General features: G+C 38.3%; 1 protein-coding gene and 1 long non-coding RNA gene across 3 annotated transcripts in view; one reads left to right on the top strand and one right to left on the bottom strand.

The window, feature by feature from the left end:
* Positions 1-377: 377 nt before the first annotated feature.
* Positions 378-13,615, top strand: part of LOC105668880 (lachesin-like) — a 122,054-nt gene continuing 108,816 nt past the window's right edge. For both annotated transcript variants that reach the window (XM_067350335.1, XM_012361528.2), the window contains exon 1: positions 378-890. The gene's annotated coding sequence lies outside the window, so the exon portion shown is untranslated. The remainder of the gene's footprint in view (positions 891-13,615) is intronic.
* Positions 4,664-13,615, bottom strand: part of LOC136998114 (uncharacterized) — a 158,710-nt gene continuing 149,758 nt past the window's right edge. The window contains exon 8 of the long non-coding RNA XR_010888717.1: positions 4,664-5,197. This is a non-coding gene — a long non-coding RNA (uncharacterized lncRNA). The remainder of the gene's footprint in view (positions 5,198-13,615) is intronic.

The raw sequence follows: 13,615 nt of genomic DNA, 5'->3' as shown, positions 1-13,615 counted from the left end.
ATTAATATACATCAATTTTAAAGAGTTCTAAGTTGCGTTAATTAATACATCGCATATTCGAAAGTATCTAAACGTTAAATATACTAAAGAGTATCAGATCATACTTCCATGGTATCGTTAGCATCCCCAGGTCCAGCTTGTTCACCAGCTCGTCGATGATGACGGCCAGCTCTCTTTGGCATCGTGGACGACTTAAGACGATGCCGTCGGCGTCCACCGGGGATCAAGCCCCTGACACGTTTACTAGGTGGGGATTCGGTGTTCCACGTGGAGGCGGAGCGACGTCGCGCGTCGGGGTGCCGAACCAACGCGGGGGCGTCCAACCCCCGAGGCGCCTGGTGGGGAGTCGTGGTGAACGCAGTCCCCGACGGATCACCGAGACGGTGCAACGCGTCCCGCCGGCTCCGCTCGGTACTCGAACGAGACCTTCGCCACGTGACCGCTGTCAGGAAGCCGCGTTCAGTAGAAAGCGCTTTGATCGATTTTCCCTGACCACCAGAGGGATTCAGATCGAGATTTTCGATACAAATTCTTCGATAAAGAAAACCCTTCCTAAACTCAGGCAGTTCCTAAACTCGGAGTCTTACGCGGAGATAGAGATAGATGATCACATGACTATGATAAAAGAGGACGAAAAGACAGTCGAGTTTTCGAGATCGGTCGCGAGATTCTAAAGTGTATCCCGAGAAGTTTGCAGTTTGGCGTTTGCGCGACCGCTCTACGGTGGGACACGTGATTTCCGCGGGGTGGTGTACACTGAGGTCATCGTGAATGGTGCTGAAAGGTGGTGAACGTGTTTCCTACGGCCGTTAAGGGCGGTTCGTGATGTTTAGCTGCCACGGGAGATTTTAGGTGTACGGATTATCGGGGATAGACTACATATTGATAAGGTAAGTCCGTCACCGTTTATAATCATAGATCTCGTTTACATTTACGCAGAATGTCTTTGTTGCTCGTTAATCAGGAAAATTCTGAATGGTTTATGGATCATTTTCCTCGACAAGATGTGTGACAATGTCATTAGTTTCTTTATCTTAAATATTGCATTTTATCGACAGACAATTTTTCAATTATTATTACTGCTTTTCTCATCACTCACAAAATTGGTATAATTTTTATTTAACAATTATACGCATAGATGTGACATTTTTTTTATTTCAAACATTATATGCATTGTTAAAAATATCTACATCAAAATTCTAAGTCAAGAAAAGTTTTATCTAAGATAAAAATTTTATCAATTTTAATTTGTCCTCTGTCGATTCGATAAAATAGAATGAAGTTATGTTTAACTACAAAATAAAGTATAATTAATCTGCAAAATAATCCATAAATAAATAACGATTCTGGAACATACTATGTCAAGGAGGAACATATTGAGTCATACATTTGTACAATAAATTTGTGTGAAAAAAGTTTTCTGTAAGTGAATAAATAAATAAGAGATGTCACAGCGGCGTAAATTTCCTGCGATCTAATTTTCTCATACACAATTCTTGTAGGCGGACATATATCTGATACATCCATCTAGAATTGTGCAGCATCTAACCACGGAATTAATTCTTTACAAAGTTTGCGACACAGCACAGCAAAGCATATCTCAAAGAGATCCGTGAACAATTATCCGCCGCGTTTTTTAAAACGGAAACTACCGCGAGCCTGCCTTCTTTTTCTTCTAGCAACGCCTTTATGCCCGCGATATTCGTGGCCCGCAGCGAGAGATCGTAAAATGTGACTGTTTCGCGAATATACTTGTCTGCGCTGCTTCGCGTTTCTTCTCTTGAAAGCGACGGAAATAGCGACGGTGTATGTGATATCGTTTATTCCTGTTTTCCTTTCTGCTCTTCCGCGACACGCTCTCATAGAAATCCCAGATAAGATCATCAGAAAGCAATAAATTCTATGATATGACGTTAATTGTGCACGTCTTTTAACTCTAGCTCTCTGCGTCAATAATCTGACTTTTGCTAAATATTTAGTTCGTGTTATATTTTACGATATATTTTCAGATATTTAATATTTTAAGAGCGATAAGAAAAATGTCAACGCATGTTTTTCCCGCTTGCCTTCTTCTAAACGAGTTAGCGATATAGCACCTGGACGGATATAATTTTTTGCTTTTGTTACAATCTCAGTTTTTGATATGCAATTTACATACGTCTATCAAAAAATTCTAGCAAGAAAAACATCGTTTAAAATTTCTAATAAAAATAAAAGCAACTATAAATTAAAATAATTTGTTCGAAATTGATAGTTGGCAATTAAAAATTGTCGATGCATAATAATAAGAAAATCTTTCTGCCAACATATTAAAGCAATCTGCTTTAAATGCTATATTATATCATCTAACTAAACTGTAATTATCCTTCATATAATAAATTTGCACAATAATAAAAAGATAGACACATATCAAATAGATAATAAAATATTTTATAAATATATTTTGCGTAATAGTTCAATAATTTTTAAAGAAATGCAATATATTTTTCAGGCGGATTTTGTTCTCATATTTTCACACGAAACAATACATAAAATAAGAAGAGAAAAGTGACCATTTAAGTATAGACATCCTACCACGAGATTCACATTTTCCAATAATTATTGGCTTGCCAAGCCATATATCATTTAAATATTAACTCGTTGTTTTTCGCGCGGAGAAGTACGGCTTCTTTTTGATTGATTCCGCTGCCCGACATCGACCGAGATATCAGTAAAGCGCCATTGAATTTTTAACGATAACACGCTTGTTTTTCCCGCTCGCCTTCTTCTGAACGAGTTAGCAATACAGCACCTGGACGGATATAATTTCTTGCTTTTGTTACAATCTCTCAGTTTTTGATATGCAATTTGCATACGTCTCTCAACGGAAATTTTGCAAAAAGTTCTTATTCTTTCTAATTAATTTAGCTACTACATTATCTCTTGTTAACTATGGAAAAATATGCTCTAGAATAATGTTAATCGTCTATCACGTCTGAAAAAAATCATAATTTTGTTTCAAAATATATTTCTAAAAGACGTATTTAATTGAGTCAACAATTCCTAAACCGTCTCAGATATTACCAAAAATTATCCCAAAAATGACATTTTTCTGCGAAGTTTATCATCGTCCCGCAACAACGTGCAAAATTATCACCTGAAAATTTAAAACTTCACTCCACGCGATGCGAACAATAACTCGTGCGGTTTTCGCCACTTAATTCAGATTATGAGGGACACTAATCAGCGTCAAGCCCGACATAACGGCGGGCCGCGGAGAAACGCGGTTAAAGAGTTCGAGATACGTCTGATTGTGTAAATCTCTCCTACCGCGCTAAAGCGGAACGAAATTAGCATTGATTAACTTAAACTACTTAAGAGAAAGTGCCCGCGCGTGAGCACACGCGCACGCGCGCGCGCGCGCGCCCTTATATGGGAAACTTCGTAGTTAGATTAACTCGCGTGGCAAAGTAAGTTACAGTACATGACGCATCCATTTTCCTGCAAGCTTTTTTCCTCTTATCTCGCTCCTCTCATCTTCGCGGTTTAAGCGCGACTCGCCAGCCAGTCACGCCGCCGTCGCTCGCGTCAGCCGCGCGCTTTATAAGATTTATGCGGAAATGATATTACACGAGAGAGTGTGTTACACGGGACTAAAGGGGAACTGCGCTTGTCAAGCGATTAATAGGCGTGATAGGTATTTACGCGCGTACATAATTTATAAGCGTATTAATTTATACACACACCGCGCTATTCTTAATTTCATACCTGTATTCAATTACATTTTATTTATAGAATTTTTCATAAAATGATCGAGTTATCTACCTATTATTTTGATTTACTGGAGAATTAGAGAATATAAAATTAATATTGTATTTTATTTTCGATATAAATGTGTCTTTATATACTCTTAAAATTGATTTCACGAGACAACTATCTCTTCGACATCGCTATTTTGTAAATTGAAATCAATCAATCTTTATGGTTTAATTTTTCATATTTAAAGTCGTGAAAATTTAGTTTACGACTTATATGATATTTTTCTGGATAAATGATTTTTCTCTCGTTCAAAATACTCGATAGATAAAAATGTAGTTGTTATTTCGGGTTTAGGGTCGGTGTACTCCGTTTGGGTTGTATTGTGTTGCAGGTTCAATCTTTGAACCGTAAATATAGATTAGTTTAACCGGGACGTGGATCGATCGCTCGTAGCTGAGCTAATAGGTTTTCAGTCGGAGGGAAGGTCTACTAGTCTCTGCTAGAGTCCGCTTAATTAACCGCGCCAGCTATTTTCTCTTCTATCTGTTCGTTTCTTCCAATGGTGAGAGCGTGCGATATAATCGAGAGACGGTGCGAAGATCGAAACGATTGGAAACAGCGATACTTTGATATCGATGTAGAAATCTCTGAGATGTATTTAGCGTCTCGATTGCTTCGTGAAATGTTATGCGCTTGACAATTTTAAGTTGTAAAATATGAAATAATTAACAAAATAAATTTGTGAATTCTTACACACAAAAATACATTTGCAAAATGTCAAACATTTTAAATTTCAAAATATATACAGAGTCAACATTAAGAATTCATTTTCTGTAATCTTTTCATAAACTGGTTTTTCTATTATCAATTACTTTCCTCGAATATCTATATAATTTTAACGAAATATTTTAAAGCATAAATATTTTTCTAAATAAAAAACCTAGATTTTAGATTTTATAAATCATCAAATTGAAGGCGATAATTTCAATCAGTAACCGTTGAAATTGAACACTTCACAGGCTATATTAGAATTCGTGAAACGTATTCAAATACAAAATATCGGATTTCTCATTCAATCGCTTCGTTCATTTTACAGATTTGTTTCAATCAATTTTCATGTTGCTTCATTTCTACGAATTTATTAGCATTTATCGCAATATTTATTTTTACCAATGCGTGCATGACAGCAATTTTAATTTGCGTTCTGGCTTACAAGCTCGACGTTGCTGTTTCATTAACGGGATACAATTGATTTATTCACATAAAATGTAAATTTAATCGCGCTGTTTTTTCTCAGCTTCTCATTCGAGTGAGAATAACGAAATGGCGCAAATGTAAAAATGCTGAGTGTATCGTACAAATATAGCGGCGGTGAACGATATTTGACTTACCCACATAGATGTCTGTGGGGACTTCCGGGTTCGTCTATTTATGACGCACTCTGTACACCCTCGTTCGCCTGAAATGACAGATTTGTGAGCCCCGGTATTACTTGGGTTCGCCTCGCCTTCGAGTATCTTAACTTTCTACTCGTGTGAGTCCCGTGTAAGTACCGAATAGGAAGGTATCGATATACGTGCGCGCACGTGTGCGGGTATCCGTGAGTGATATATGTGCGCTTACATTTAAGGACGCCGCTTTAACCGGAGAGGAAGCGGAATGCGACTATCGGCCGGGAAAAAGAAAGAACGTGTGGGGAGGGAGAGAGGGAAAGGAGCAGCCGAGAGCGAATCGTTTTAAACTACCATCCACTTCACATTCCCGATTTCAGTTAGGGACTTGTTTATTTCCTTTTTGGGCTTCCGAGGACTTCCGTGCATTATACGCTCGTGCGCCACCAGAATGCAGCGCAACGAGAGGAGGCGGAGTGATGCGGGGCGAGGGAGTGAAAGGGGGATCGCGAGAGTGGACTATCGGTGAACTATCGACGAGCGTCTCGCTCGCCTTCCTCTTATTTGCTTCTTTCCCGTCCATTAAGAATCTTGACAATCGATTCGGCATTTTTCCCCTCATCGCAATTTATACGATTTTCCGAAACGCCAATCGGCCTCCGTCGAAAAGCCGAATCATTCCGAAACAGTTTTTTGTCTCCTCAAGCCAAGAGCATTCGACAATACAAATCGCGACTTTTTAATCTTGGCATTGAAATCTGCTTTTTTGTATCTTTTTTTTCTACTGATCTGAATTACGAGTTCAAATACCTCGGCATTATACATGCAAAATAAATTACAAATAAATAACTAGAGTTAAATTTTCGAAAGAAAAAACTTCAAAAATATTTGATGGATTAATAAAAGGGATAATAATCATTATTGCAATCTGTGTTCAGTTTATAGTATTCGAGCGATAATAATAATAAACTTCGCCGTTAAGTACTTAAACTCCAAATAATAAAAAATAAACCGATGAAGAATGCATTCCTAGCGATGACACGGTCAACTTTCCGGCGCAATTAACGTTTCAACTCTCCCCCCTTCCTGCACAATGGACGACGCCGGTGTTTTATATCGCGCGAACAGTTTAATAAACGCAGCATTGTTTAGCCCACGGTAACGAGCTGCTGAAAAATTTCGATTATTTCGTGCCGGGCGTTGTCGAGGCGTTGTGACAAAAACCGCAATTATCGGTATATCGCGCGCGCCATGTCGCATCGTGTTGCATGTAAAAATTGAACGCATCAGCCATTGAAGGCGAAGGGTGTTAAAGTGATTTATGCTCTCTTCTCGGTTCATATTGTTGTTTCCATCGTGTGCGTCGCGCGTACATGGATACCCGGAATTTATTAGCTTGACAACCGCAGCAGCTCGCTCTTCAGCAACAAAGAGGATATCGTTCACCTGCTGTAAATTTGCGACGATTACGTTACAACGAGGTCGGCGTCCAGGTGGATCGTATCTCACCGGAGTATAATTTTTGTACGCTGCGTTATAAATCTCGTGAACTCGGTGTTTAATCACAATGTCGTTTCATTTTATTTTTTTAATATTCCGTAGCGCTTCTGCTTCTTTAAACATCATTTTCGGAGCCTTTTAATATTTATAGTGAGAATGAATACATACTTCAAGTTCTGAGATTTTTGTTAAATAATAAGTAAACTAACGCGTTTCATTATTCAATGAAATTTATGTCATAAGAAAGACTTCGTATAAATTATTCAAATCGTTTAAATGCCAGATGCTTACAATAAGATATAAATGTATCTCATAAAAAAAATTCAATTTTTCTTTACAAATCTGATATTCTACATGTAACAATTTTACAATTCTTTAAAGTTGCATTTGTCAAATAAAAATAGTGGTAGAATTCTCGCTAAACACGTAGCTTTTCACAAGGTTTGTAGGGTAACTACCGAAAATACTCGATTCAACCTCGCTGAAAATAGGAAGTCCGGTGCATAATGCAATACCTGCGATCTGTGGCGCCTTATGCGTCGTTCCATCGCCGCGCCAAAAGAAGCGCGAGAGGGGAGTGGGAGCGAGGGGTTGAAGGATGGCGCGGAGAGGGCGAAGAGCAAAATCGTTTAGCACGCGATCTTCTCGTAATTCTGCACGCCAGCGCCCCGAGCACGCTTCTTCTTCGTCCCTGTCCGACGTGTTACACGTGTTACACGCCGCTGCCACGCGAACGGAGGGTGGAGATGCACTCCTCTTCTCTACGGCCTTCAGTGCGGGCATCGCACGCGTCGCACGCGAAGCCTAATTGATCAGTGGATCGTTAACACGCGCGCTCTCGCTCTCTCTCTCTCTCTCTCTCTCTCTCTCTCTCTCTCTCTCTCTCTCTCTCTCTCTCTCTCTCTCTCTCTCTCTCTTTCTCCCGTCTTGGACGGATTGATTATGGTGAGAGTGCGGTCGATGCACGCGCGCAGCACAACTCGAGTGAACGTCGCAAATTTCAAACCCCGAGTCTTCTTTGCAAGCCGTGTTCGCTGCCACATTTTCAACTGAATGAAAGTTTAACTCACTTCCAGCCACAATGATATTAAAGCTTAATATTTTTTTGGACTAATACAGTACCACTTTGTAGAAAAAAAGAACGTACAATAATTTAATTTTGATATTTAATTATATTTAAATCTGTTTCGTGATTTATATATATATATATTTCAATGTATTATAAAAAAATATACTGCATAATTTTAAGGTAATTTAAATTAATTTTATAAACCATTTAATTAAAATTTTTTATATAATTTTGATAATTTTAGATTCTCAAATGTTTAAGCTATCTCGACGTAGTGATGTCCGTGACAATGTCCGATTATTCAAAAGTTGTGGATTACGAACTTTGGTCTCAATTTTCGAAATGTCGTTCGTGTCTTCAGCACTTTTCTTTTGTACTTGTCACGATGGGAGTGTCTTATATATGAGCACGTATTGTGTTCTAGTTATAGAATTAGCGATATTAATGTTTCATCAACGGATTATTGCATTAATCTAGAACACTTTGCTTTAATTAAAATATTGTAAAAATAATAACTGATATAAAATTAAATAATATTATTAACTGATTAAATTAAAAATAAATATTATGTAAATTCAGCTTTTATACATGCAAGTAAATTCGAAACTTTACTCTTCATTAGAGGACCATTGAAGATTATTATTCATTAATAAATAATTAGTTAAAACAACCCATAATTTCATTCTTCTGTTTCCGATATAATTTATTTATATCGGTATAATTGAATTCAAAATATGAATAAATAATAAGTATAAAAAAATAAGACAAATTTGTTGTTCAACGTATTATATACCCATCTGTTAAAGTCTGAATTAGTCTCTCGTTGTGAATCATTTTATTTCAAAGTTTGAGAAACTGAAATAACTTCGGGTAACCTTTTATAAAGTAGAACACAATGCGTTGTTGGCGTGCAGAAAAAGACATCGCGCTTACGTAGCTCTGATGCATGTCTATGTAACTGTTAAAGAGCCAGTAAATGAAAAAGATATCAGTTTGCCTATTGATGCCAAATGTTGCTCATTCTCGCAACTTCCCGCAACTTGTCTCTTCAGATTTCTTTCAATTCTTTTTCCGGCCTCTGACGCCGTATGGTTAATCCATCATGATATAATATCGCATACGGTTGATTATTCTATCCCTTGAATCTTTGCGGGATTCCGCGCTATCTGTGTCAGATGTCAGCCTACCGTCGTCGTTGCCGCCAATATAACTGTAACTGCAAGATAGGTTTTTGGAGGCATCTAGCACACTTGTCCGTATTGAAATTCACAGATGAGTAAGAAAGAGAGAGAAAGAGAGAAAGAGAGAGAGACCCGAGGGTTGATATATGTATATTGGAATCCGCTGTTTTTGAAAGTCGCACGCGCGTCCGTCTATCTCATCGAATATATTGGCTCCCAGCAGACGGCTGCAATATCGCTGATTGGGTAGGCGTAAGATATTGAGCTGTAGCAAAAAGCAGCTTGCAATTTTATTTACGAGTTATTTACCAAACTCATCGTTCTTTCACAAAGATATTAATGATTCATCGAAAGTGGCCGCCTCTTCTTCAGAGTTTTTTTATTAAATTCACGATTATGTAATTAAAGACTTCATATGCATAGTCATGTGTAGTGGAATAACAATAAATTATTTAAAAAAATACTTCAAAATTTTACAGATTTTAGCGACATAATCGTGCTTTTATCTCAATTTAAAAAAAATGTGCTTTTTACTCAATTTTCTAAAAAATTTATATGTCCCAGTTTATGCGAGATATCAAAGCGTTTAAAACTATAAAAATATGCGGAATGGCACGTATAAATATATATTTTATAAAACCACTTGTTTCTATTTATCTAAAAAAATAGCGGTCAGAAATTGTTGTAAATAAATTTGACCAAGAATGGTTCGGAAATTGCATCAAAAAAGAAATATATAAATTCTATAAAATTTAATCCTATACTTTGTCACACTTTTATATCCGTTATCGAATGGACTTTCACGTGTGAACGTTTGCTTAAGATAGCGGCGCCTTTTTCGAAGCCGGGACACCGATTTATTTGCGCGACGCGTATCGCACGATCCCGCGAAATTGAATCGCGCGCGCGTTCGCTGTACCGCGACGCGATCGGATTCGGGCGATACCCCAGCATGATATCAACGGGGGTATTGTTGTCATTCGGATGTAATTTACTCGTGTGGCCGAGCTCGAAAGTTGCGATGGTGCGTTGACGTTATCGTATATTGCGTCGGGGCGCAAACGTTCGATCTTTGTTTCCTGTGGCGTCGACGAGCTTTAAAAATCGCGTATTGCGTTAATTACGGCCGTTACGTTTGTATGCTTTGAAAGTGAATTCATTACGGACAATTTTGGGATATCGGTATTTCATTTGCAATGACATAAAGCTCGAACAAATTACAATACAAAAAGACTTGAAATGTGAAAAAAGAATTAATTCACGCGATTAATTTTAAGAGAAACTTTTAGCAATCTTTCTTATTTCATATAATAATTTTGCAAGTTTTGTGAGCAATCAATATTCCATTATACCAAAAATATGTTTAAAATTTCATTATATCGCATTTACTTATAAAGTTCGCAGCCTTGTTAAAAAACGAAGATCAGATTTGTTCCCTCCGTCGAGTCAGTGGTTCAATTGGAAACTCAAGGAAATCTAACATCGAGAAACGCGAAGGGGTCACAGATACGGATCTTGTTGGTGTCATGGGCAATTGTTATTCCAACGCCCTCGAAATTTAATTGAGGCAAGCTACGTGAATTCGTAACAAGAACTTGTATCTGTCTTGACTTCCCTTTGTCGTCTCGGCTTCATCTTTTCTTTCTCTCCGATACCTAATTTCGCGGCAGCCGCTCCCGACGATGAAGCCGAGGAGCTTTTCCCCGTGACGGCTTCCCAAATTAACTCTGGACATTACGGCGAAAATATTCTCCGGCCCTGATCTAAGCAACTGGTTAGCTCGCCGAATGGAGGAAGTATGCTTAACGCAGGATGAAATCCTTTGTAGTCTCATTATACAAGTTTTACAGCAGATATTTTATGACAAATTATAATAATTTACATTTCTATTGAAAGCACAAAATTATGTTGGAAATTATCATTACATTTTGGACTTTCAGCATTATAACGCTTAGTTGCTGCAATAATTATTATTTTTGATTGCTAAAATCTCAATGCCGCTATCAAATTACTCTCAATGAAAATTCAATAGAAACAATATGATGTGCACAACTGATATCGCATGTGTATGTATAACACCAACTGCATATGCAAACTATAGGAATATCAGAAAATATCGCGTATCGCGATGGCGTTATGAATTGTGTGTTTACACATAGATTGGCGTGGCACAACGGTTGATGACAGATTCGAGATATTGTAAATGTGACGTGTGAATCAGTATGATAAGTGATAAGGATCTTCCCTATAATCTGAATATTATTCACTTTTTATAAAAACTAAAGCTTTAGAAATCTACGTACAAAAAATTAAAATATTAAAATAAAATTCGTGCGTAATATATAACATTCAATGTAATATTCATAAAAATGATATCTATAGAGAATGAAGTTGATTGATTACATACTTTATTCCTTGTTGTGTACTAATCGAAACGTTTACTAAGCAGCAATAAACGAGCACATTTGCGATTAACGCAAGACATATCAAGCTATTATCGTCGGAAATTTATCTAAAATACGACACAGCAAATCTCATAAGAAGGTCATTACCATACCGCCGATGATACGCCGCATAATATTGTGTACATACACAATCGCGAAGTCGTTCATCAGACCCGGCATGATGATAAATGGGCGCTTAATCCACCGTGATAAATGGCAACGGGGAAAAAAATTGAAAATCCGCCCGATCACACGCGACCGGATTTAAATTCGCGATTCGACAGATTTAAATTTACTATGAGACGCTTCTCGTCGCCGTGGAACAAAAACGTCGTTGCGTCGCGTCGCCGTCGACTTGGCGCGGAAAATTGCTTCGAATAAATATTGTATGAATTCGCACGCCCGCGCGCGCGCATCGTAACAAAATTTTTGGAAAATTGCACGCCCGGTTTTACGGTCGACGTATCGCGGCGATCGCGCCGCGCGCGATTCTCTCGCGCACGAGGGGAAATCGTTTTTATTTTGCCAACAGTTGTCCAATTCGATTTGCACATAGGATATATCGCATTTCGATATTACGCATGACACTTTATTGCATTGTATCGCCCGCATTTACATGAAAATGTTCATTGTGCGCATAGACATTAAATATTTTTGCGAAAATATATATATATATACATTCGAGAAATGCAAATGGATATATCGTTCGTTAAAAATAACAGTTCGGGTCGACACTATAACTTGTATATATTGTTCGCATTTATTCGTATTTATTTAAAAGTGTTATTTATTTAAAAATTAAAAAGTAGAAAAATACTGTTAAAACGTTCTCCTGTAATTTAGTGCTCCATTAATACAATATAGGTAATAGATGTGTAGTATTCTGTGTTCGGATGGTTTAATAAATTTCAATACAACGCAAAAAAATCTTTTAACATATTACATGTTGAAATTTGATTCATATTTTATTCGTCATCCATTAGTATCATAAATTAATTAAAGGATGTATGCTTTTGTGTTAAAATGGCAATTACAGTTTAATAATCATTAATAATATTATAATCCATATCGTGTAACAATTCTACTAATTTAAATAGTAGAATGTTACGCCAATTGTTATATACACAGTCAAACTTTTATCTTCTTCCTTCTAATTTTCCCTTTTTTTTCCCCACACTAACATATTCACTCTTTTACATCATCAAAAGATATGCAACGTTATGTTGTCTGATAAAATAAATGCGAAGTAATGGAAATACTCCAAAAGAGAGAAAATAAATAAAGAAAAAAAAATTTTTTTTAAATATGGAAGACTTTGTATGCAAAAAAATTATATAGTAAATGTCATAAAAGAAATATATCGGAGATAAACCAAAAATAATATCTGGTGTAAAACAATGGTGACGATAAACAAATAAAAATGCATTGTCTCGACGAGAGGAGTCAGTCGTCGGGAATTACCTTCGTTTGCCGCTGCAGTATGCGGTCATCTATCCAGCGCAGCGAGTCGCAGCTTACTCTGCCGCGCTCCCTCACCTCGCCGTATCGCGCCCGCGCGTTAATGTATATTTATGTATTAAACAGGCATTATTTATACGGCCGATGAATATGCATTGTTTCGTGGCAGTAGCGAGGTGTCGAGTGCAGACCCGTCGCTATCACTGCCTCATCAATCACATACAGTCCCAACGGCCCACCCTGTGCACCCCTTTCATCGTGCTCGGCGGCGTCCCCACGTTCCCCGTTCCCCGCTCTCATCACCCCTCACGCGGACCCGCCGTGTCATTCCCCGGAGCTTTCCACGCGTTTCCTCTCATCGTGTTCTCCCTCGCGCTCCCCGCCCTCCCACGGTCCGCCCTTTGCCGTCCACCAGCCCTCTCCCCCTCCCCCCTCCCCCTTTCCCCACCAGCCGGCCGCAATTGACACTAATTTACGTAATTTTTTCGGGCCGTCCACATGTCACCGCGTTACGGCGCACCCTCGACCAGGCGTGCCCGATGTGTGTGAGGTATACGAGGAGATGCGGTTCGCAGGCGGCAAACGGGGGGCGAAGCAGCATCGAGTCACTGAGCCCCGCCGAATGGTCATCCGCGGTTACTGCGCGATATTCGAAACGTTAATCGAACGAATCAATCGGGAACGAACTGGCCGCGAAACTGAACGGACGCGTGCGGTGCTTTTTTCGACGGGAAACGCGAGAATGTTTCAAGTGTGTATTTTTTTGTGGAGATTCTTGAAATTTTGATCAAATTTTGATTAATATTTACGAAAGATATAAAAATGGAGAATAAA

Source organism: Linepithema humile, chromosome 2 (genome assembly GCF_040581485.1).
Source record: "Linepithema humile isolate Giens D197 chromosome 2, Lhum_UNIL_v1.0, whole genome shotgun sequence".
Classification (NCBI taxonomy): Eukaryota; Metazoa; Arthropoda; class Insecta; order Hymenoptera; family Formicidae; genus Linepithema; species Linepithema humile.
The sequence above is the reverse complement of the archived record's forward strand: the minus strand, read 5'-3'. Positions and strand labels throughout refer to the sequence as shown.